This window comes from Mustela erminea, chromosome 10, assembly GCF_009829155.1.
Source record: "Mustela erminea isolate mMusErm1 chromosome 10, mMusErm1.Pri, whole genome shotgun sequence".
Taxonomy (NCBI): Eukaryota; Metazoa; Chordata; class Mammalia; order Carnivora; family Mustelidae; genus Mustela; species Mustela erminea.
Window position 1 is genome coordinate 24,142,789 of NC_045623.1, and position 26,630 is coordinate 24,169,418.

A 26,630-nucleotide genomic window follows, 5' to 3' on the forward strand; every position below is an offset into this window, starting at 1 on the left:
ATAAGAAATGGTAACTTTCTTCTGGATATTTGTCTTCTTCTTCCAAAATCTATTTTATAAGTATGTATTAGCTTCAAAATCTACTAGTCTAAAAAAGCAGATGGTTCTCAGTCTTCAGAGCCTAAGAGGGTCAGTTTTGTTAACTTTGAGAATAAACCTCCAGAGGGTACGTCGTGGTGGATCTCTGTGATACACCTTCCCTCCAGAGATTGCTTCTTTCTCTTTACTTCAAGTACATTTGACACCTTCTAATCTGAGTAGGCTTAAATGTCAGCTGCAATTTAACACTTTTCAGAGGACCACGCGATGAATCTCTTGCCCAAGAAACATGCCACATAAACAACTTCTTCAGTGATTCTAACCTTCCTCACAAAAACTTCTGTCACAAAGGGCATGGAGGAAGTGACAGGATGTCCAAGTAAAACATGCAACAATGGCAAGAAATACATTGGCGAAGCTGCCCCCAATGTTCTGAAAACACAATATTTGTGTTCCTTTTTTCCCCCCTTTTTCCCTCCATTTTTTGGACCCTTTTGTTTTGATTTTATTTGCCTGTCCTTCGTCAGCTGTCCCTGCTGTTTCCTTTAGGATGGTTATTGGGCAAAAGGGAACAGGAACCCAATGCTCATCGTGTAAGAAAAAAGTGTCCGGTACAAAGTAAGCAGTTAACAACTTCAACTTCAACTTCTCCTTCTCCTTCTCCTTCTTCTTCTTTTTTTTTTCCCTAGTGGAGCCAGGATGGAACACTGCAAAGGTAGCCATTACAGTTGCAAAGCAGGGATTAGCTAGTGCTTTAATATAGTCCTGTTTTCAGGCAACCTTCGATGGGGCCAAATTTGTAAACCCTTAGGAAGGAGAACATAGAATAATTCATTCTCACTGTCCTTAGAGTAAGAGAAAAATGGTAAGTTCTGCTTTACACACTTTTATAAACACTAAGGTGCATGTAATTTGAATACAAAACTTCTTGCATCTTTTCTCAGATTTAGTCATAGCTTTTTCTTTATTTTTTTATTTTTATATATGGGTAGTAGCTTATATCCTCCCAAGTGACTCAGGGTCTTGGAATGTCAGAATCATGTTTTATCACTTCTCCTAAGTCATGGGTAGGGTGAAGCACTTTGCCAGGCCCTGGTAGTTGCTTAATATAGGTTTTTAAAAATCAAAGTAATATATGTACCTTTCAAACAATGAAACAAATATTCTAAATGTTTAAAATACTTTCACAGAAACAACAACACAGTCCCCTACACACATGCCCTATCTTCTACCCTACCTTGACTTAGGTGACTACTTTGAATTCCTATCACCATTTCTACTGGTTCTTTTTCCATATTACTTTCCAATATATATATATTATATCTTGACTTACCAAGTTTATATCTTCCCTTTGGACATTTTGCATTAATAGAGGGTTTAAGGCCCTTACCCCACCATTGCTCACACACTCAGTTCTCTCTTCTCCTCCCAATAAAGCCACATGACAATTTGTAGCAAAAGAAATAGTTGATGGCCATATTATTATGAGGATATAAATATTATCCACTGCTAAGCCAAAGAGTGCTTAAGAATTATATTTTCCTTTATCAACAACCTTTTGTTTCACTTTCTTTTTTCATTTGTAAAGTTTTCTATGTGAGTAATTACTCCACCAAATCTGTCAAATGTTTGTCTATTTACTATTCAAGAGCTCTTCTTTCTGTCTTTCCACTAGAGTGCTCCCTTCTGGATTTCTCCATCCTTCAGCACAGAGTCATCGGAAAACTTCCTTCTGTGGCTGTTTTTCTTTTTTTTCTTTCTTTCTTTTCTTTTTTTTTTTTTTAACAATTTTTTGAAGACATTTTATTTTAGAATAGTCAAAAGTTCATAGAAAACTTGAGGGGAAGATACAGAGATTTCCCATTTGTCCCCGGCCCTCTTCCATGCATAGCCTCCCTCACTATGAATATCCCCCACTGGAGTGGGACATTTGTTATAACTGATGAACCTACATGAATACACCCTTACCACTCAAAGTCCATAGTTCACATGACAGTTTACACTTGTGCTGTACATTCTATGGGGTTGGACACATGTATAATGACATGTATCCATCATTTTGATATTATATAGAGTATATTCACTGCACTAAATATCCTCTGTGCTTCACCTATTCATCCCCTTCCCTGTCCTTATATATATTCTTTAAAAATTTTATTTATTTGTCAGAGAGAGAGAGATCATAAGCAGGGGGACCAGCAGGCAGAAGGAGAAGCAAGCTCCCCGCTGAGCAATGAACTCAATGTGGAACTCGGGATCATGATCTGATGTGGCTGTTATTCTTTAGCTAGCTGTTTCCAAAGTCTTGTCTTCCTTTTTCTTATTTTATCCATCCCCAATAGCTTTCTATGACAGGATGCATGGATTACATCTTTTGAGACCTTATATGTATAAAAATTGTTTTTCTACACTGATACCTGAATATGAATGAGCCAATGAATGGGAACAGGATTCACATGTGCAAAGGCCCACAGGCAAGCAGGCATAGCACATTTGTGAAGCTATCAAAGAAAAGAGTTACAGGCTTGCATCAACCAGATGAACAGTAAGAAACTAGATTACAGCCTTAACTTTCATAAGAAGATAATTTCACATGAGAGCAAAAGAAATTGCTTCAGTTGACTATTGATTCACTGATTTATGAAAGCCAAGAAAAGAAACAGAAGAGTCTTATCCATACAAACAGAATTAGAGACAATACCATAGATGATTTTATAATTTAAACCACAATTTTAATGGCAGCAAGATGTTAGGAGGAAAGATGATTCAAGGAAACATGTTGTCTGCTGTCTTTCGACAATTTCTCCTACATCCAAAAGATCATTACTGCTGTTTAGTCATATGGTGGTTACCAAACTCGACCGTGTGTCAGCATTATCAAGGAGAGCTTTAAAAAAATTCAGTTCCGGTTCTCACCTTAGACCTACTGAATGAGAAACCCACTTGGCTAGAGTTTGGGAATAAGAATATGGGGTGAGGGGAAAAGAAACTGAGGTTATTGTGGGATGGACAGTTAATGGAAGCCCCTCTTTCTTCTATCTTCTCAGGGTGTCCAATTACCCTTCTATTCAGGGAGCAAAGGCTATGCCTTGTATCTCACTATATCCCAATGCCTAGAACTCTCTGGGGCTAAAGACACACACTCAATAAACTTACATTGGATACTTATCACCTTAAACTGTATCACCCACTTTTTGAAAGTTCACGTTACACCACTTGGCTTATACCAAAGTCCTACACTGTTTTCACTAACCAAAGAAATCCAAAGAAGCCTTTTGCTTTTAGGGGGTGGGGGGAGAGGGGCTAAAGGGAAAAATAGCATTCAGAGGTTGTTCAGCATTGAGTCCCCTACAGGTGGCATCACTCTTGGTGGTCAGAGTGGCGCCACCGAGCGCCTTCCTCGGGAACTACACTCAGCATCCCCGCATCAAGCCGCCAGAGTTTTGAAAATTGTGAGCATGTGTGCTTTTTTCTATGTATTTGGTTCATCCGCTAGCAAGATGTGACCTGAGGTATCAGAAAAACCCAGAAAATGTAAAAGCGAGAAAACCCAAACATTTTTCCATATAAATTAACGACAATTGCTTTTGGGCTTTGTGCCATTTTGGCTTCAGAAAGTTTTACAGGACACTACTTTCAGATGGTGGAGGAAACCTGTAAATGTTGATAATATATCCGGCCCACAAGCCCCACCATCCCTGGACTAGCCTGCAAGATACTTGAGGGCCTGCTATCCATTGTATCAACATATCTAAATACCCACCCCCAAATATAAACACGCGCTACACTAAATGTAACAAGAAGGAAGTTACTGAAATAGAGAAGAAATATAGTACATACATTTAGTATCAGTTTTAACTGGCTGTTTTCACTCTGATATCAAAGGCATAAATCAAACCATGCTGTATTTTGTTGTTGTTATTTAAAGAATCTGTAAGCAAAATTAAAGTTTCAAGATTGAGGATGAGCCTGAGTGGTAGGGAAAAAAGAAAAAGCTAGAGTCCTCTAGGAGAGGGACATTGGAGGGACATGGAATGGGACATTGGAGTCCTACTGAAAAGAAGTCTTGCAGTGTTCTTATTCCATAACTGTTAATTAGCAGCATATAGTCTCTGTTGGATTTTTGGATAAATATTTATATGATGCTAACTGTATCCGACTATTATTTGGAAGAGATAATAAAAAGCTGACTAATACTGTCTTCAGCAAGGACATTGAGAACTTCCTCATCCAGGAAGACAGTGCTTAACAGGGTAAGTTTAACCAGCGAGGTGCTGGTGTTTTTCACAGGGGCAAATGATAATAATAACGAACTCTAAAACAGTGTGCCCCAAAATATAAAATTCAAAGATCAAGACTTCTATGTCATCTAAATCTAACAGATCTTGAAGTATGTTATCTTGTGCATCATGCCACAAAAATATAAAGAAGCCCCCCACCACACACATAATTTTTACTGTGTAAGTCTCCCACAAGGACAAACTTCTTGGTAAGTGATTTTCCCCTTTCTTCCTTTGGGAAGAAATAGAAATTCTGTCAGAATATCCTGTGGTCTTTTTTTTTTTTTTTTCTTGCTTTGGTTTTTAAATCTTCTTCTGGTTATTAAAATAACACACATTTTATTAGCAAAGCACATGCAAGTATAAAGGAGTAAGGATGAAATCAGTTATTAACATCTTAGGATATTTAATTGTAGTAATTTTTTTCTGAATTCTGACATAGTAAGAATTTATAGTATGTAACTTTAGAATCTTGACTTTTTTTCCCACTTACTGTTCTTTGTGAATACATTTTTTTATAAGATCCCTTTTATTTTTATTTATTTTTTTAAAAAATTTTTATTTCTTTTCAGCATAACAGTATTCATTGTTTTTGCACCACACCCAGTGCTCCATGCAATCTGTGCCCTCTCTAATACCCACCACCTGGTTCCCCCAACCTCCCACCCCCGACCCCTTCAAAACCCTCAGATTGTTTTTCAGAGTCCATAGTTTCTCATGAGAAATACAAAATATAATTTCTCATGAGAAATACAAAATATAATTTCTCATGAGAAATACAAAAATGCAAAATACAAAAAAATACATTTTTGACCACTTTCTGATTATTCTCTTGTGATACATGCCTAGAAGAATAAATAGGACATGGCCTCCTTAAGAATTTTAATATATACAGCCAAGTTGCTTTTCAGAAATTTTGTACCAATTCACCCACCAACATTTGATGTGGGTGCCCATTCTATCTCACTCTAACTAGCACTGGATTTTAAAAAATTATTCTGTACTTACCAAAAAGAAATGTAGTTTCCTTTTTTTTAACATTTTCATTTATTTGAGTTCTGGTAAAGTTGTTTATATGTACTGGCTAGTAACATTTTTCTTAGATTGTTGGAAGTTTCATTTCTTTTGCCCATTTACCTCTCGAAATATTACTGCTTTTGTTAGCATTTTGTATGTGTTCTTAATATGTTAAGATTATAAACCTATCTGTCATGTTTCCTCTAAATACCACATTTCTTTGATTCTAAGTTTCCATTGATGGGAAGACACACCATTATTTTAATAGCAGCTTTTAAGGAAAAAAATAACTATACTCATAAGATGTTGATTATAAAGACATTTTGACTTCAGAGATGTTAAAATGTAGGGAATGTTAAAATATTAAGATGTAGAGAATGTTAAAATATAGAACTGGTTCTAAATCAATATAGTATGAATTTATTATAGGTTCTTAGAAACTGAGTCTATTATCTGATGGGTATTGATACTGGACAGAGTGATATGACTCAGTATCTAAGTGTAACCAGTTTGAAGAAATATATAGTTTTGTTGTTGTTGTTTTTAAGAAAAAGAGAGAGTGTGCCTGTGCACAGTAGGGGGAGGGGCAGAAGGAGAGGGAGAAAGAATATTAAGCAGGCTCCCCTGCTCGGCATGGAGCCCAACATGGGGTTTGATATCCGGACCCCAAGATTATGACCTGAGCCGAAGCTAAGAGTCAGTCACTTAATCGACTAAGTCACCCAGGCACCCCTGAAGAAATACATGTGTTTTAATATATGTCATTAAAATATTGAATCAGTGGCAGCTACCTGAACTTGAGCCATCAATTATTTGAAGCCATTTAGCTGATAAGTGGTTCTTGATGATGTAGAAATTGATGGACAAGAACTCTGCTATGAATGCTAATGTCATGTGTTGAATCTTGTGTCAGGAAACTTCCACACATCTATCTACAGTTATGTCTCTATATCTGTATGTATTTACATATATATCCTGTGTATGCGTATTTGTGCATGTGTGTGTGAGTGTGCAATCGTGTGTGTAATGCGCCATCGGTGTTGAGTGTTTTAACATTTACAGAAGCTACCACCCCAGGACCACGTTTCAGAATTCTTTTCATGTCCATTATCCATGAAGAATCATAGAAAGTCTTAGAAAATGGGGTGGCTTTGAAATATGAGGGTTTATTGATGTGGAGCTATTACACATGCAAAACTTATAATGGCATAATCTGAACCGGGCTTCTTTACTGTATCAGAGGCTTGAATGTGGACTCTCATTATCCTTCCTGATGAGGGCCACTTGTCGTGCGGTAAGTGTATGTTCTGTGCTAATCACTGTTGTAGAAATTCGTGAAGGCAAGGGAGTCCAGGCAGAACCAATAGCTTGGCTCTAACTTACTATTTTCATTCCCGTAGTTGTTGAGCACCTGCTGTGTGCCAAGCCCTGTTCTCTGAGCTGAGAGGACTGGGACGAACAAGGAAGACGGGTCCCTGATCTCCCGGTAGAGCTCTTCCTCAGCTTAGAATGGGGTTATGGCCCAATAAACTCATTGCAAGTTGGGAATATCATAAGCTGAAAGTCGCCTAATACCTCTAACTTACTGAACAGCATAGTTTAGCCTAACCTACCTCAGACAAGCCCAGAACACGTACATTAGCCTACAGTTGGTCACAATCACCTGACACAGACCCTATTGTCTAATAAACTGTTGAGTGTCTCATGGAATTTACTGAATACGGTACTGAAAGTAAAAACCAGAGCGGCTACATGAGTACAGAACGATGTTCAGTGTGTTGGCTATTTGCCCTCAGGATCAGGTGGCTGACTGGGAGCCGTGGCCGCCCCTACCCAGCGTCACGAGAAAGTATTACACCCATATCGCTAGGCTGGCAGTCAATATTTCTAGTATAGTTTCTACTGAGACCGTATCACTTCAACACTATGATAAGTCAAAAAATCATTAAGTCCAACCGTGGTAAGTCAGGGACTGTCTGTATTCACACCTGCTGGGTCTGCTGGGAGAACAGCCGTAAACAAGTTAACGACTAAATAAAAAAATGTCAGAGGGTAAGCAGTGGAGTGAAGAAAATGAAATACAGTCATGTGGCCGTGGCCGGTGAGAGCCCCCGCCTGCCGGAGCATGTGCCCTTTCTTTCTTTTTTTTTTTTTTTTAAAGATTTTATTTATTTATTTGACAGAGAGAAAGAGAGAAATCACAGTAGGAGAGAGGAAGGGAAGAGATCACAGAGAGAGAGGGGGGAAGCAGGCCCCCTGCTGAGCAGAGAGCCCGATGTGGGACTCGATCCCAGGACTCTGAGATCATGACCTGAGCCGAAGGCAGCGGCTTAACCCACTGAGCCACCCAGGCGCCCCGCATGTGCCCTTTCTTGAGCGCCAGGCCTGTCAGCATGGACAGGCCGCTCTCTCGCCAAGCCTTCTCGCTAAAGCAGACTGGGCTTCAGATGAGTGGAAGTCTGTTGGTCTTGCATTTAAGGCACTTTGAGGCACCTGCTCTACAGATTAAGAGTTTATATTTAGGTATAAATATTACCTGACATGTAAGATAATGATTGGTTCTTAACAATATAATTTCAAAAGGTTATTGAGTGATTTATACACAGGCTGCTTGGCTGCTCTCCATGAAAACAGTAACTACTTCATTTAGCTCCCTAAATAAAAGGCTCTTCGGGGCTATTTTTCTAGGGCAGCCACCAGCTGAGGCCTGCTAAGTAACAGAGCTGTTCTCCCCGTCTGGAGGTGCGAACCCAATTCTTTGGGATCTCAGGGTTGCCGAAGCCAAGCTCACTGCCGTCTGCAACCTTGGGTTCCATCTCCATCTCTTGCCCAGACCAATGAGAAAATCCACACCCCACCTCCCCAATCGACTGCTCTAGGGACCCTGGTTTTTCCTTACAATGAATCTAGGCATGGTGGCAGGGGCCAATAATGCATCCTTTTGTTTTGCTCACACCTGTGAATCTACATTTTCTGAGTAAAGATCATTCTACTTTTAGTTGGATTTTTTAAATTTGTCTTCATTGAGACAGCATGACTCAGCTCAATCCCCTCACCCCCTATGCCAGCTCTGTTGGATTCTGTCTTAATTTAAAATTTTGATACTTTATTGTGCATTTTTTTTGGATTAGCTTTTTTTTTTTTTAAAGATTTTATTTATTTGATATAGAGAGTAAGAGCACGAGCCTGGGGGACAGAGGAAGAGGGAGAAGCAGGCTTCCCATTGAGCAGGGAGCCTCCCTCGGAGCCCCCTCCCAGGACCCTGGGATCATGACCTGAGCCGGAGGCAGATGCTTAACCCACTGAGCCACCCAGGTGACCCTGCATTAGTTTCTTCTATTTAAATATTGCATCACAAAATTATTTACAGTGATTTCCGAGTTTTTTGGAACTCACTTAACTTCTGCACTTGGGATGAGTGCCCTATTCACCTCACCTTCGTCCTGATCTTGCCTGGGATGACTGTGGGGTGCAGAGCTTGTCTACTGACCACACTGGACTGAGAGAAATAAATGTTTGTTGTGCTAAGCCACTGAGATGTGGGAGCATTTTTGTAACAGTGGAAGCCATCTACCATAACTAATACACTTGTTAATTGCTCCTGGATTAATTGCATCCTGGATCCTAACGGATGTTTCTTAAGTTTTTCCTTTATTTAGTAAAGAATTCTATTTCTGTATTATCCAAAACATCTCTTGTGACTAACTCAGGAGACGTGCTGAAGATTAGCTTCTTCTATCATTTTGGAATCCATTAAAAAATCTTACATCAGTGATTCGATCACTCAAAAACTCAAAACTGTCTCCCTGTTCTGACTGCACTCATATACCTTTTCTAAGTGACAGGATAACACAGTAGTTACACGCACAGACTGTGGAGTCAGATAATTCTAGATCTGAACACCAGTTTGGTAGAATGCATAACTTTAGAATCAATATTAAATTCTCTGAACCTTAATTCCTTCATTTATAAAATGGGGCATATAACAGTGTTCTGTGAGGAATAAGTGAGATAAGACTTAGCTTATAGTGAGCACATGATAATGATTGGTAGTTATTCTAATTTTCTTTTGAAGTCACTTCTTACCTCTCCTACTCTGGTATTTCATGTAAATCTAAACTGAGAAAGTATTTCTCAACCAGTAGTACCTCATTCCGCTTAGCAGAATGATTAATGTTCAACAGAAATTTGAACTGGTATTAAAAGCAGTTCTGTGGCAGTCCTGTGGCTGGGAAAGCAGTGGTCCCCACAGTTGTTCTGTGCAGGCAGGGTCATGGGAGTATTTGGTGCTGCCACATCCCAGAAGCTCAGGTATCAAGACTAACTCTAGAGAGCCTGGTCCCCACCCATAAAGGGAGCTGTCCGTAAGGGAGTTATAAATAAGAATGGAATCTCTGCCATTTGATTAAATTCAAAATATGCACTGGCAGTTAGAATTAAATTATCTTTGCCAAAAAGTAACTCAGGAAACAATGGACATTGGAATTTTCTTTTGAGGACAATTTCCCACAAGAGCTTTTTTTTTTTTTTTCCATTCTTGTTACCTGTAAATGTCTCAATTCACAGAAAAGATTAGTAGCAGGAAAAAAAAGAATATTAAAATAGTTTAGTATTTTAATGTCTATTTAAGAAGAGAAGATACTGAGATCAGTTAAAATAATCAACTTTCTGTTTTAATTTAATGAAAATATTTGCTTCCTAGATTATGGAATCCTAGAGTTTTAAGTTCTGGCTTATGTTAGCTAGTCTTTCTTAAGAGTTCTGCATTCACACAATAGCTCGGCAATGATTCACGCTGTCCAAAGACTAGAACAGGACACAGACAACATGATAACATTTGTAAATTCCAATTTCTTCTTCTATTTAAAGTATTTAAAATGGAAAGGATCAAGCAATGGTTTTGAAATCAACACCAATGTCTGTTTCAAAGGGACGAGCCACACATGTTAGATGTTTAAAGCTGAGACCCCAGACATACTTCTGCTCTTGTTATTTAAAGCCTTGGGCCCCCTCAGATAAGATCGGTGTTTTGGAAAAATACAGAGAGGTTGAGAATCAGCTATAGAGAGGGCTGATGGCCAAGGCACTTATCTTTGAAGGCACTTATGAAACCCTAAGTGGCATAATACCCAGAGAAATTATTGGAGCTGAGGAGTCAGGCAGGGCTACCGTGATGGTAGCGATGGGACGGGTGACCTGAGTTTTGCAGGGTGACTAAGCATAGGCAGACAAGGTAGGAAGGGTGTTCCTGGCACAGGAAACAGTAAATTACAAGTGTTGTTCCTCAGAGATGGAGACTTGTGGCTAAATTTTGAAGGATGAGTAAGAAGAGGCAGACAAGACAGGAAAGAGTAATCCTGGGTGAGGAGAGTAAATCTTGAACGTCAGAGGCCATGTGCTGCTTCATTTTCCCACCAAAACTCTAGCACAGAGCCTGGCAGAGTAGGGATTGTGAAATGATTGACTGTGGGGTAGATGAACGGATACATGCAGAAAGCAGTTATCCTCATTTTTAGTCCTCAGAATTCAGCACTCTGTCCCAAATAGGACCTGGGAATCTCCGTACTTTTCCAAGCTTCCCTAAGCCTCTGTCATGCATCAGACAGCTGTGACACGGGTCACATCTGGCAGCAGCTGTCTGGTTACCCAAGACACACCAGTCTGAAGAGGAAGGCACTGTTTTCTTAGCTTTGGGCTCTGCGGGGAAATGAAGTCAGTCTTAATACAGAGATCAAAATCAGCTGCAGGATAAACCAAGTTGTTCATTAATAAAAACATGGACTGGGGGTGTGGGTGGAGGGTAGCAAACATTAAATTAATATTAAATTCCCCCTCACAGAGCAGAGAGTCTTCCTTTGATGCTGCTTTTCAAATTGAGGATAGCTTTATAGTATCCAGAGAAAGTTATCCGTCTCTCTAGCTACACAGCTGACCGAATTTAAGAGCAAAGTGACTAATGCTCCCCAGTCCGTGAAGCCTTCTGGCTCTGGGGACTAAAGTTTGGACTGACAAGCCCGTGGTCATGAGGACACTGGGGCAAACCACTTTTATTATGTTAGTTTTTCTTTTAATATAATACTATGGTAATTTTTTTTTCAAATAGAAAAAAAAGGATAGCATGATCAAGTGATATTGGTAATTGTTGAAACTAAGTGTTGGGTAAATGGAGGGGGAGGTCTATCATTTTTTTACTTGTATATGTTTGAAATTTTCTAACCAAGTATATTTTAAAGAGGAGTCTCCATCCCTTTCCATGGTCTGTAGCTCCTTAAGCCTTCAATTCCACTCTCCAGAGTTAAGCATGAGATGACTTCTTCTGTATTCCTCCATTTTCTGACCATTTATAAGCCCATATATGCATAACAGTGCCTATTTTTAATAGTATCTGAGAAGGCTATTATTCTGAATCTTGATTTTTTTTCACTTCTTAACAATATATTGAAGAGCTTTTTCCTAGAAGAAAATACAACTCTACCTCGTTCTTTTTTTTTTAATATTTTATTTATTTATTTGACAGAGAGAGAGAGTGATCACAAGTAGGCAGAGAGGCAGGCAGAGAGAGAGAGAGAAGCAGGCTCCCGCTGAGCAGAGAGCCTGACACAGGGCTCGATCCCAGGATCCTGAGATCCTGACCTAAGCTGAAGGCAGAGGCTTAACCCACTCAGTCACCCAGGTGCCCCCACCTCATTCTTTTAATGGCTATCTAGTATTCTGTTGGAAGTAGTTATCAAGACTCTATACACCCTGTGGTATCAATTTTTTATATACTTTTGTAAATAAGTGAAAAGTATTTCCTTAATTGGAAGTGAGGATCAACATTTTTTCTATATGTTTACTAGTCATTCATTCATATGTCTTTCTCTGTGAAGTGTCCATTCAAGTCTTTTGCCCATTTCTCTTTTAGGGATTTTTGGGGTGTTCTTTTTTATTTGTTTGTAATTTCACTAATAAGGCAATTTTTCTTTTGTCTGATATATGCTACAGACATTTGGGGGCACAGTGTAATGATATGGTCAGGAATAAACCTCTGGATCCAGATGACTGGGCTGCTGGAATGCTTACCACTCCTGGCAGGCAATACTGGCCACCTTACTCCAAACATCCATCCACTGAAGTATACTATTGGTACAAAATGTACCCTAATCCCAGATTTATTTCTTCAATGCTCTCCCTTCCTAAATCTCCACACCTAGCCTAATATCTTCTAAATCTACTTTTTTCCACATCGTAACTGTTACTACCTCTACTAAGTTTACCTTAATTTCTGGTCTGGATTACTGCACAGGCCTCCCTGCCTCCAGACTTACCCTACCACTTCCTCACCAAAGCCAGAGTAGTCTTTCTCAAACCCTGCCCTGATACTCTGTTTTCTCTGGTTGAAAGCACCATCAGTGCTATCTGCTGCCCTAGAATCCATCCAAGCTCTTAACCCAGCAACTAGAGTATACTGGACATCACTAGCTCCTACCACAGAGCTGACTTTTTAAAATCCAGGAATTAGGTGTCGCTGGAGGTTACATCCTCACCTCCTCAAGGATGTCTTTCCTAATTTTCTGCCTTCATGGTGACTGAGGTACCCCTTCTCTGTGCTCCCACAGCCTGCAGACATAAGTCTGTCTGTATCTACAACTACATATAAAATGAAGATTTGTTATTTGCTACACAATGTAAAAAGTTGGGATACATGACCTTATTTAATCCTCAGTTGCAGGAGATGTTTACTAATGTTAAAAACCAAAATTCAGGGGTGCCTGTGTGCCTCCATCAGTTAAGCATCTGGCTCCTGATTTTGGCTCAGGTCATGATCTCCTGGTCCTGGGCTCGAGCCCTGAGTCAAGTTCCACATTCAGCGCAGAGCCTGCTTGAGAGTCTCTCTCTCTCCCTCTCCCCTACACATTCTCTCTCTAAGATAAATAAATCTTAAAAAAAATTCAACTGAGTCAATTTAATGATTCAATTGGCTTTATTCAACAATTCAGAAATCGGGCAGCATCCCACCTAGCAAGTACAAGGAGCTTCAAGGAGTTGCTGGAAATGGAAGGATTTTATAAGCAGAAGGAAGGTGGGACAAGGAATTTTAAAGAGTGGATTATTTCAGGCAAGATTACCTTCCCTTAGGGGAAGACAGTGTGTCCTCTCATGTAGATTAACTTCATAGTGCTGAATAGGAAGTTCCTGACGTTTGGTCAAAAATTCCACTCCAGGGAAAGGATAAAACTGCAATTATGTTAGCAACTCATAAGTCCTGGTGGGGCTTAGCAGAAGTGACTCCATTTGGGGGACCTCTCATTTCTTTTTAGCACTATCTTAGATGAAGAAATTCAGGCTAGAGCATTTCTGTAAATACCATGAGGTTAGAAGGTGCCTTGTTCACACACGTATCACAGGGCCTGGTACTTAGTGGGTGTTCAACATGTAAGATATTGAATAAATTCATTCTACAGCACTAATGGCTTGTCAGATTCTATATTGTAACATTCAAAGCATTTGGTCCGAATGTCCTATTAATGTTCATAAACTCTCTAGAAGCTTACAGATCATGCTGACTGAAAAGCTTACCCGCTAATCTTCGCAACCAGCTGGTACAAGACTCTTCTCAGGAAGCGCGAACAAGAGTGCCCCTAAGTTGTTGTTACTTAGACCTCAGCCCCACATTCCTCCTGCCTTCCCATCCACCAGTTAAGCCTCAGACTGGGACTTCTCCCCTAAAAGTATTAGCTTCCTGAGTTTCCACAAGATGCTTTTTTTCCACTGTTTTGTTTTTAAGTTGTGACTTTTTCCATGACCACCACTGAGATTCATTTGACCTTTTGTCATAGTTTCAAAACAGCAGCCAAGAAACTTGGTTTTGAAAATGAATCAGAGACAAGGGTTATGAGCCTGAGTACTCTCCCGGCCATTTGGCTATACTGTGAACTGTTAGAGCACAGCTGTCAATAAAGTTTTATCCAGGAAAAGAAGTCCTCCAAAGAGATGATATTCGTTTGAGAGTGAAACTGCTTCCAACTGACTTTACCTCGTGGATTTTTTCAGGAATCGTGTAGCACCTTAGTGGCGCCTGCCTCCCCATGGCTTCCTCAATTCTTTCTGCAGTTACAGTATGCACTGATTCCTTAAATGGACTCAAAATTCCGAAGTGGGAAAAGAGCTTCTCCTCCTTGAAATGGAACCATGTGCTTCCTGCAGGCATAAAACATTTATTTGAACATTAGGAAAAATCAGCCAAATTAAGATAAAGGACTTTTTTCAAGTCAATTGATTGAAAATTGTTCTTTTTTTTAAAATTATATCTACTATTAAGTCTTTTAGTGATCTCCCCAGAAGATGAAGTAGAATCAGAGAAGCAATGATGGGAAGCCACTCTATTTGAGGAAAACTGAAGTAAAACCATTTTATAAAAAGGTTTTACTCTCCTTTTTCTTTACCCTCCCTTGGCAACACATTTGTGACATAGCAAGGCAGACAGAAATAAACTTTGTTATAAGAATTTCAAAGGGGAGTGCCTGGGTGGCTCAATGAGTTAAGCATCTGCCTTTGGCTCAGGTCATGATCCCAGGGTCCTGGGATCAAACCCTGTGTTGGGCTCCCTGCTCAGCAAAGAGCCTGCTTCTCTTTCTCCCTCTGCCTGCGGCTCTGCCTACTTATGCTCCTTCTCTAGCTCTCTGTCAAATAAATAAATAAAATCTTAAAAAAGAAAATCTCAAAGGACTCTGTTAGCCTGGTTCAGGTTCCTATTCTTCATCAAACTTAGAGGATACTTTAAACTCAAGATAATAAGAAATGATAAAAATATTTGTTAAAAAGCACTGAACCCACATTGTGTGCTGTGTATCATAAGCACAATGAATTGTAGCTTATATAAATTACTATTGATGCCCTGCGTGTTTAAAAAGCTACTTTTAGGGGTGCTTGGGTGGCTCAGTCATTAAGCATCTGCCTTAGGCTCAAGTCATGATCCCAGCATCCAGGGATCAAACCCCACATGGGGCTCCCTTCTCGATGGGGAGCCTGCTTCTCCCTCTCCTACTCTCCCTGCTTGTGTTCCCTCTCTTGCTGTGTCTCTCTCTGTCAAATAAATAAAAATCTTTTAAAAAAAAGCTATTTTGACTAAAGTCTCCATATACTTACTTATCTAAAATTGTGTACCACAAATGTATTCTCAGGGAATGATTGGATACAGCCATTGTATCACAAATGAAGAGCTAGCACATTGAGGATAAGCATAAATTTTGCATCTCTGAATATAAACTTTTGAAAAGCCTCCTTTTCCCCCCTTTATTCTTAATTTTTTTTAAATGAAGGCATCATATATATATTATATATAAACACATATATATGTTTAAATCTTAATTATACTTAATTACTTTTTACATATGTGTGTATCCATGGAAGTACCACACAAACAAGACATAAAACATTTCTTGGCCTTCCAGAGTCTTTCTGATGCCCACTCCCAGTCAATATTTCCCAAAGATAACCACTCTTTTTCTATCACCATAAATTAGTTTTACCTGTCCTTGAGCTTTATATAAATGGAATCATAATTGGCTTTTTTTGTGTCTAGCTTCTTTCACACAATATTATATTTGTGAGATTCATCCATGTTGTTGCATATAATAATAGCTTGCTCTTTTTTGTTATTTTATAATATTCTACTATTGATGGACATTTGGGTTTAGGTCTTTGGTTATTATGAATAGAGTAACTATGAACATTCTTGTATATCTTTGAGGTGGACATATTTCTCTTGGGTATACACCTAGAAGTAGAATTGCTGGAATATAGTGAAGACTGTATCTGGAAGCTTTATTTTAGTAATTAAAAAAAAATAGTGGCTGTAGAGGGGGAAATACCTTCTATTGTTATCTATTGTGTTAGCTGACATTCTTAGAGAGTATTTTATAGCTGTAGTTGTTCAAATTGAACAGATGTACTTCTAGGTAAAATCTCAAGGAGTGAGTGGGTAAAACAAGAAGATGCTTGAGCTACCTCACTAACACATTGTATATGGGCCAATGAGACTTATTTACATGATTTATTTGATCCTTTAGGAAATGTCAAAGTTTGAAATATTCTGTCATTAAAAATTCTTGGAAGTATGAGAGTGCTCCAATTAGACTCAACTATAAGATCTTTGACACAATGCAAAGCTATCTATGGACCCCAAGTAATCTCAGAAGGAGAATTTTTCACAGGGAAATAAACCAATGCTCTCATCTACCTTTTCTATTGGTCACTATGGGATTTGGAACTTCCATTTGGAAGTCATCAGTAAGAATAAAAATATTTTCCTTCTTATTTCAACCACAGCACCCAACTTCAAATTAAATGTCTCCTCTCTCTGGGTTTTTCCTAGTTTTGAGTTAAAGTCTTTGTGAAGGGAATAAATCTGGTGCCAAGTACAAGTTAATAATTATATTATACTTATCCTCTGGGGAAGCTGAAGTCTGATCAACTTCCTCCACATTGTAGAACTGTTTCTTTTTTCCCTTAAACGCATCCCTGCCCTTGCCAGCTCTCCCCGCAAATACCACAGAAATGATTTGTGTTTATCTGTTATGTCCTGGTCTCCTTTTGCAAATCACTTTATTTTCTGTAAGACTCCTTTGTTACAGCAGATCTCGTAACTACCTTCCTACATCCATTAGCATGAGATTAATTGCACAAAGTTTATCTCGGGATTTTGTCTAGACTTGGAAAAAAAAAAAAAAAGGAAAAAAAGCAACCTGGGAATAGTTCCAGGCTTTTTGATTAACTGGGCAGTTCTGGAAATTAAGTCTGCTTTTGCCATTCTTCACTTGAATTACGGTATTTGTCACTGGTCTTTTATATCTGGGTGTGCTGGTAAGAATTTCTGCTAATACAGGATGTAACAACAGCTCAGGTTCTCATGAAAGTGTTCATTCTGAGTAATTTCACCTTCATATATAAATCTTTACTTAGGTTTCTTAATAAAACAGGGTCAATGTTAGACTTTTTCTAAAAAAAAAAAATAATAAAGAAATGCTAATAACTCCTTATCACAGAGATTGGTGTGGTCTTCAAATCCTTTCCTTTGGACTGTTTGAACAGCTGTTGGTCCAATTTAACTTTGTTTCGAAGGAACTTGGATCAGTGAGGATTATTTTGTTCACTACAGGCAACCACTCTTTAAGATTGTCAAATTTGTTCCCCTATTGGTATCTACATGCACAATTCAGAAACCCATGATGCCTGTAATTTTATTCGAATTGATCAGCAGACTGAAAGACATCATCAAACAGAGAACAGTCTACATGTTGATTACAAACCTGGATCAGCTCCGGGACACCTGGGTGGCTCCTTAGTTAAGCATCAGACTCTTGATTTCCGCTCAGGTCCTGATCTCAGGGTCATGGGATTGAGCCCCGGGTCAGGCTCCATGCTCTCATCATGGAGCCTGCTTAAGCTTCTCTCTCTCCTTCTCACTGTCCCCCTCCCTGCTCATGCGCTCTCTCTCAAAACAAACAAATAAAAGCCAGATTAGTTCTACCCTCATGAAATGGGCCAAGAGTTGCTACTTGCTAAGTGGTCTTCTGCATACATTGCCACTAAAAGAAAGAAAGGGAAGGCACTAACATTCATTTAATGCCACATGCCAAACACTCTGGAAATATTTTACACGGATTAGCTGAAAATTCATAATTACAGGAGATAAGTGAAATAACTTTTCATAATAACAAGAATGGAGACTTTCTTAACCATAGGTGTTATGGATTTTACAGATTCTTGTCCAATCTGAGGGAGGTTTCTTTGGGGATTAGTGAAAGTGTTTGAGCAGCTACTCAGCTCAAAGACTCAAGACTTTCCTCTCTTGAATTGGTTCAACTCGTGAATGTATTTTCTCAGTGGCTGCTTTTTGTACTTCAGGCCTCGCCCTATCTCTCCTATTAAGCTTTTAAAGCAACTTCTTAATGATTTACTTATCTGCTTCTATATTGCTGTTTAGCCGCTACCCTGAGGATGGACTTTCTCTTCGATTGCTGCTCAGTTTTTATGTTGGCTCTTGTCCTGCTCAGGCTGTCTGCTCTTCTCACTTTTCCAGAAACCTCTGGCACTACTCCTGGTTGGATCCTTATGGTATACCTCCCAACTCTAGCTAATTCCTCCCACTTACCATTTCATCTCCCTGTCTGTTTTGGACTTCTTCCACCTCAAAACTGATGCCACCTGGTTTGTTTTCCCACTCTGTGTAACTCAATTCTAGATCAGATGCATAGGATAGGATTGACTAAGGCACATACAATTGTCCACATTTACTATACCTCTGCACAGTTAATAATTGAGTGGATCACATTGACCAAAAGTTATGACCAGAATGATTCTGGAAATTATTCTTTGCACTGGTCTATGGATCTAGTCTTACAAATAAAATCAGAGAATGCTCAAACGATTGATCCCGAAAACCAACCATGATGTTACAGGAACTTCCAAATGTGCTTATCTATTTTTTGAAGAGTAGCATCTGATGATTTGATAGTGTCTCTAAAGAAAGGTACTGTGTGCATCAGGATAATTATCTGATGTTGGGTAAGTTCTATAAGATACAAAATAACTGGAAATCTCTGATTTTCTTTTTTTTTTTTTCTTAAGATTTTATTTATTTACTGAGAGAGAATGAGAGATCAGGGGAGGGGCAGAGGAAGAGGAGAGAGAAAGAGAGAGAGAGAGAGAGAGAGAATCCCAAGCAAATTCCACATCCAGCACAGAGCCTGATACAGGGCGTGTTCCTGAGATTATGACCTAACCCCAAATCAAAATTGGATGATTAACCAACTGAACCACCTAGGCGCTCCTTTTCTTGTTCAACTCACAAAATTAGAAAAGATTAATAATAATAATAATAATAACAATAATAATCATGATAATTCATTGTCTTAAGCCAGTAAGCATTAGTGTGGTTGATTATATAGCTGTAGATAACTGAGACAAAGGAGGCTCAAAGTTTAAGATAAAGCAAGAATCCAAACCAAGTACTTCCCATCAAAAAATTTTGTGTCTGGATTTCTGTCTCACTCTAGTTGGTCTTTTTCCAGTTGTCTTATCCATAATGTTAGTAACAAATGTAAATGATTACTGTTAATCTTAAACCTTCTATATATGGGTATATATATATACACATACATACATACATATACATATAAGTCTTAGGGTTTGTTTGCAAATTTATTATATAAATACAATTCACAAAAGTATTGACATATCACAAAGTCAGGCTTGTAGAATTAATGGTGGGGAATCCCAGTGGAGATCACCAAATTTTACATATCAATGACTTATTGGGCAACAAAGATATACTATCTGATATGTGCTCTTACTCTTTTTCCATAAGTGGGTACAAACAGAAGCCATTCTATGCCCACTAAAAACATCCAACACGATAACTGGTTCTCTGGCTTCATAGAGAAAATATACTGCATGATAATTTGCTATCTGGCTTTCAGGAGAATTTAGTCCTCTGCCATTACTAAGAGACTATTCCAGCCCCCAGAAACTAGAAATATAAAACTTCCTAGACCCACAACTTGGCTTCTAAATAGCAAATCAGCCTCCTGCTTCAACTCTCTGACTCTATATCCTGAATTCAACAACTGGACCTTTGATTTGCTCTTTGTGTCCAAAAATAGAGAGGAAATGGTAACTAAAAAAAAGAAGAGCCAAAAAAATATTTCACATTTATAACCGACAAGGCGTTTTTACATGTGCTTCTAGGTTATCTTTTAATCCAGTAATATAGGGACTTCTCTTGTCCCCAGTTCTCTGAATTTCGGCAAAGGCCCTCCATTCCATGTCCCTAATCCAAGACACATCCTTGATGCTTCTCTTTTGTCATATTTTGAATCAACTCCATTATCACGTCCTAGTATCTCTTATCTCTAGAACCACTGAATGAACACTCTGGGTACAATTAAATAAAAATTTGTGATATGTGAATTAACTTTCAGTAAAGCTGTAATTTCAAAAATTAAATATATGCCTAGAATCTTCCCACCTCTCCTCATCACCACTGCTGTCAGCCTTGTTCAAATCTCCATCTTTCCTTGCCCGGATTTCTGCAGCCACTTCCTAACTGGTCTCCTTACTTCAAGTCTTACCCACTGGTGCTCCATTTCTACTCTGCACTCAGAACAATCCTCTAAAAACATAATCCCTCTCATGTTACTTTCTTGCTCAAAACCCAACCAGCGAGTTCCCATCAGCTTGAGAATAAAAGCCATCAATGTCCCCCATGATCTGGCCTTTCTTTCCAACATCATCTCTGTTACTCACCACCTCCTCTTTTCCTCTACCACATTGGCCTTGTTGCTCTTCCTAAAATGTGCTAAGTTCATTCCCATCTAAGAATGACTAGTCTTAGCATTGGTGTTCTTTCTGTCTGGGACAAGCTTCCTTCAGATCTTAACAGATCTCTCTTTAGTTCTCATCAGAGAACTTCCAAGGCCATTCTATATGCTGTCCCATCTGAACCTTCCCATTATTCTTTATCTCTTTAACCTGCTTTACCTTTTCTCTATAGCATTTATCATTACATGACATCATATTATGTTGCCATTCATTCACAGCAATGTAATGAGTAATGAGTAGAGAGGCCCTATCTTTCTCCAACAGCTAAAGCAATATCTGGCACATAGCAGGTGCTCAGTAAGTATTGTGGAAGATTGAATGAATGTGAAAGACAAATCAAAGAATGAAGGCCTTAATGTTACTAAACGTCTCTCTTTACCTGATTTACCAGTTTTTCTTTCCAACTTCATCTCTATTACTCTCCACCTGCTCTTTTCCTCCACCACACTGGCCTTCTTTATCTCTTTAAGCTGTTTACCTTTTCTCTGTAGCATTCATGGTTACATGACATCATATTACTTTGTCATTTGTTCATAGCAAAGTCATTTCCATGAGTAGAGAGGCCCTGTCTGTCTCCAATGCTTAAAAAATAGTATCTGGCATATAGCGGGTGCCCAGGATATATTACGGAATATTGAGTGAAAGTGAATGACAAATTAAGGAATGGAGGCATAAATATTACTGAACATCTCTCTTTACCTGCTTTACCGGTTTTTCTGTTCGAGGACACTCTCTTCATATCACAAATGGCAACCTCACAAAACACAATTGTGTTCTGCTTGGATCTTATTCCCACTCCTCATACCCCCCAAGCTTTGTGGGTTGCAAATATCCTAGTCACTTTAAAGAGATTCCAGCAGTCTCAGATGGTAGGAAGAAAAGATCTCTAATATGCCCTGTACAAGGCCTACAGTGCCCTCCTCCCACTGAAAGGACGTTGAGAGCAATGAGCTCCAGGTCACATAAACGTTTTCCTAAAATTATCCCTACTGAAGCCCAATCGTATATTCTCCAATAACTCTTTATTATATGAGACTATATGGTGGGTCTTGTGCTGGACATCGAATATATAAAGCTATATACAGTAGAGTCATTTGGAGGGTTCTTTTAGTTTCCCTTGACTAAAACACATGGTTCAAAGAAGAAACTAACCTAATTTTTCAATAACACGTCATTACTTTTTAATTTCAAAGAATGAATGTATTCTTTATTCTCTACCCTGGTAAGAGCTACTCTAAGATCACTCCTACCCAATGTCTCTCTTGGTCCCTCTCGTCCTGCCCTCCTCTCGCAGACTATGTCTGTCTTCTTTTTAGAGGTTAGCCCACTCACCCTACTCCTGATTCTACCACTTCCAACTCTGTAATTTATCACCAAACATGTCCCCCCCTCCAAAAAAAATCTTCCATTTATACTGAACTCGATTCCTTACCAGTCACCAATGATTGCCTGTGAGCTCAGGGCCACTTTCCAACATTCTCCTCCTCCAGCTCTCTAATGTATTTGACCCTGTTGAGCTTTGCCTCCTCCTCAGACTCTCCTCTGCCTCATTTGAGCTGATCCTACACGATTCTCGTCTCTCCTCCACTCCTCCTTGTCAGTGATCCTCGGTCTCCCTCCCAGGCTTATCTTCTTCCCATACTCTGCAAATGTGAAGTCCCCAAAGCCCTGCCTTTCAGCCACTCTTCCAAATGTGATCATAGTCACATTTGCATTCATGGCTTCAGCTGGCACCTCTTTAGTGGGTCCCCTAGTCTACATCTTCAATCACAACCACAATCCTAAATCCTATTTCCATGGATCCAGGTGCCTATTAAATATTTCCAACTGAAATTCCTCAAATTCAGCATGATTAAAAGAAAACATCATATTCTCATTCTTATTATTTTTTTTTAACAGAGAGATCACAAGTAGGCAGAGAGGCAGGCAGAGAGAGAGAGACAGGAGGAAGCAGGCTCCCTGCCGAGCAGAGAGCCCGACTCGGGACTCAATCCCAGGACCCTGAGATCATGACCTGAGTCCAAGGCAGAGGCTTAACCCACTGAGCCACCCAGGGGCCCTCATCTTCTCATTCTAAAAGTATATTCTTTTTCTTATTTTTCTTAATTTCATTTATCTATTTATCTTCAACTTCATCTTATCTTCATCTAATTATCTTCAACTTCTCCCTGTGTGTCTCCTTTTTCTCCCCACACAGATAGGTTTTCAAGTTTTGTTGATTTCCTTTGCAGATTGCCTTTCTGTGTTCTGTCCTCTTTATCACCGCTCTGATTCTCCCTTCAGTATCTCCTACCTAGACCCTTCAAGTAGCCTCATAAATGTCTTCAGTTTCTCTTTAATCCACCGTTCGCTTAGCTTCCAGAACTTCCCATAGCTTGTCATTGGCTGCTGAACAGACTTTACAGTCCTTAGTCTGGAATTTAAGACCCTATTAAGAAGGTAAGTGGCAACTTACCTTCTACCAGAAGTGGACTGTTGGCTTTTTTCCCAACTACACCTTTTGCTTGAGCACCTTAATAGTCTTCTGTGCATCTAGACCACCTTTTCCCCATTTCCTTCTCATAAAATCTTACTTTTTTTAAGGCCCAAGCCAAAGGGTACAACCTCTGGAATCCCTGTCAAAAGAAATCTCTCTTTCCTCTTACCTCTATAACATATTGCTCACACCGCACTTTAAATATTATAGATATTTGTGTATAGCTTACTTCTGAACTATGTTTTAAACTCCTTAAAAATAGGGATGACTTCTCTAGTAGATTATATTATTATTCCCAAGTATTCACCCCCTTGGGAGAATTATAGGTGTCTGCTCCCCATCAGAGGTTTCCCTACATGACGCACTTTGGCCAATTAAATTTGAACACCCTAAATATGCCACTTCTGGTCCCTGGTATGTTTCTATCATCTCTCTTGTCCCCCTGCTGCCAGATGGACTTTAACCACTGAGTGACTACTCCTCCTGCCCAGATCCCAGAATGAAAAAGATGGGAAGCTGAGTTACAACTAATTTACAGTGAACTTTCACATTGATGAGAAATAAACTATTGTGTTGTAAATTACTGAATTCTGGGGGTTATTTTTTAAGGCAGCATACTTAGCATACTAAGCTAAATCAGTCTCTTACCCAACTCAACAAAGATTCAATCATTCATTGCACAACACCGAGAACATATTCTATGCCAAGACTTCGTTAAAGTGCCGTGAAACATACACAAATTTGTGAAGTATTATGTCTGTGTTCAGTTGTCTTAGTTCTGAATAGTAAGATAAGACATGTTTTCAAGTTGCTACAATACAATGCAAAATGTCACAAATCTATTTGGAGACCTTCAAACAAAGAGCTACTAGGCTTCAAAAAAGAAGGAAGTAACACTTCACTGGAGGAATCAGAAAGAGTTGCATGAAGAGTTGTAGAAGTATTATTTGTATCTTGCAGCACACCTGGAACACAGTCGACTTTAAAGATGGGTTGAATAGAGAAATAAATGGACAGCTAGTTGTCATCAATAAAAGCTGTTATTTCTGTGTTAATGAAACCACATTGGGGCAAGTGAAATGTTCAGGGTAAAAGATAATGGCACTTAAGAACTTGTGAGTGGGTGAATTTGCTTTAACTAGATTCTCTGATGAAAGAAATCTTACTCATCGACATTGGCATCTTCTAAGCTTCAATTATTTCTAGTTAGTCATGTGGCTTTTCATATGATCTGCTGCTTTTGGCAGGCTGCTTGAGCAAGATTATCTCACAGTCAGCAACCAAAGGCTTCCTATTTTCAGTTTTATCCTTGATGGGAACCATCAAGCAGAAAATCCGGGCTGGTACTTCCGAGTTCATCAGGGCTGGGAGAGCTCAGGCCAGATTCAGCAAGGCATGGACAGTATCCAAGGCAGACAAGGATGCCCACCTGAAGTAGCCTAGAATGGAGCTTTTGGAAGAAATCTTTGCCTCCCTAACTCTCACACATGCTTCTAGAGTGATTCAAAGGATAAGTGCCCTTTTCCTGGGTTCATAAATTACAAATTCAGGAATTGGCTAAATGGCTTAATCACGCACCCAGGGCACAGACAGGAAAACGTTGCATGGATGAGGACGAGGGGGTGGGGGGGGGGGATAAATGAACTCTTGTCCTAGCCAGATTGAGCCACAGACAAAAATGCTAAGCTCTTTTCAGCTCTGAAATTCTCGCAGTCTATGAAACTGCATATTCCCCTCTGAGAAGTGCGTAGCTTACTCTCACTGGACGTTTTTCCAAACAACATGGATTGAATGAAGATTCTTACCTCTCCACCCCCATGGTTTTCCCAACTAAGTGGGGTAAGCAGATTTTCTGGAATGCCAGCTCCAGCAGCATTTATCCCAGGATGACAACAGAAACCTCATACATGGGACGCCTGGATGGCTCAGTGGGTTAAGCCGCTGCCTTTGGCTCAGGTCATGATCCCAGGATCCTGGGATCGAGTCCCGCATTGGGCTCCTTGCTCAGCGGGGAACCTGCTTCCCCCTCTCTCTCTGCCTGCCTCTCTGCCTGCTTGTGTGCTCGCTCTCTCTCTCTTCCTCTCTGACAAATAAATAAATAAACAAAATCTTAAAAAAGAAAGAAAGAAACCTCATACATCTACCCAATGGCATACCCAATGGCAATACACATACCCAATGGCAAGTGCCCCACACTAGAATAACGTCTTCAGATAATGCTAACACTATGTCAGATGTATGAGAGCAGACTCTCCCTTTTCCACGTAGAGATCATTCTGGAAAGATTAGTGAGTATGGCAAGGGTGCCAAGTCTATGACGGAGTTTCTGAGACAAGAATGACTTCATACCTTCCACCATTCAAACTTGACCTCTGCAACAGTCATTCCCTGAGGTTGGACAAGTTGCTTATTCTCTCTGTGCCTCAGTTTTCAGATCTGCATAAGAGTAACTCTGCGAGGCTACAGTGAGGTTATTTTTTGATATGAAAGTCCCCGGGGCCCGGCAGGCACTCATATGAATGCAATGTGTGGTAATGCTCTTCCTCTCGGGACTACCCCTTAGCCCATTTCAGTTCCTGCCTGGAAGATTATTTTATTGACTACCCTTTCCTTTAACTTTCAATTAAATATTGCTTTCACTTGTGTTTAATGTGTTTCACAATAAGCTGAGAAACCACATACACATGAAAATGTAGGCAATCCGGGCGCCTGGGTGGCTCGGTGGGTTAAGCCTCTGCCTTCGGCTCGGGTCATGATCTCAGGGTCCTGGGATCGAGTCCCGCATCGGGCTCTCTGCTCGGCAGGGAGCCTGCTTCCTCCTCTCTCTCTCTCTGCCTGCCTCTCTGCCTACTTGTGATCTTTCTCTGTCAAATAAATAAATAAAATCTTTAAAAAAAAAAAAAAAAAAGAAAATGTAGGCAATCCAGGATGAAAAAATGTGCCAAATCACCCAATGTAGAATCACCATCTACTTTGAAGCTTACTAACAAAATTTGAGATCTTTTACCATCCACAAAAATTCTTTTGGACCATAACAACTTCAGTTTTAAAATCTCCTAAACTCTAGGGGAACCTGGGTGGCTCAGTTGGTTAAGTATCTGGTTTTATCTCGGGTCATGATCCCGGGGTCCTGGGATTGAGCCCTACATCAGGCTCCCTGCTCAGTGGGGAGTCTGCCTTTCTCTCTCTCTCTCTCTCTCTCTCTCTCTGTGTGTCCCTCACCTCACTCACTCTTTCTCTTTCTCTAAAATAAATAAGTAAATCTTAAAAAAAATAAGATTTCCTAAATTCTAGCACACAGTATCTCCAGGGCCTCCATCAACAAGCTGCTCTTCACTGCTAACTCCCAACGCCCAAGAGTAGCTCCCACCATTCTCCTCCCAGCTAAATGGAAAGGAGTTTCCTACCCTTCCTTTTCTTGCTTTGTCTCTTTATTTCAGTATTTCCAGGCATCA

The 26,630-nt window shown here is 39.6% G+C and overlaps 1 long non-coding RNA gene across 1 annotated transcript; it reads right to left on the minus strand.

Annotated features, from left to right (window-relative positions):
• On the minus strand, nt 1-25,630 carry LOC116567469. The gene is made up of 3 exons (XR_004276225.1): nt 25,525-25,630; nt 14,353-14,516; nt 1-845 (listed from the first exon to the last, which is right to left on the minus strand). It is a non-coding gene; the product is annotated as an uncharacterized LOC116567469 (long non-coding RNA).
• Between the last annotated feature and the right edge of the window lie 1,000 nt (nt 25,631-26,630).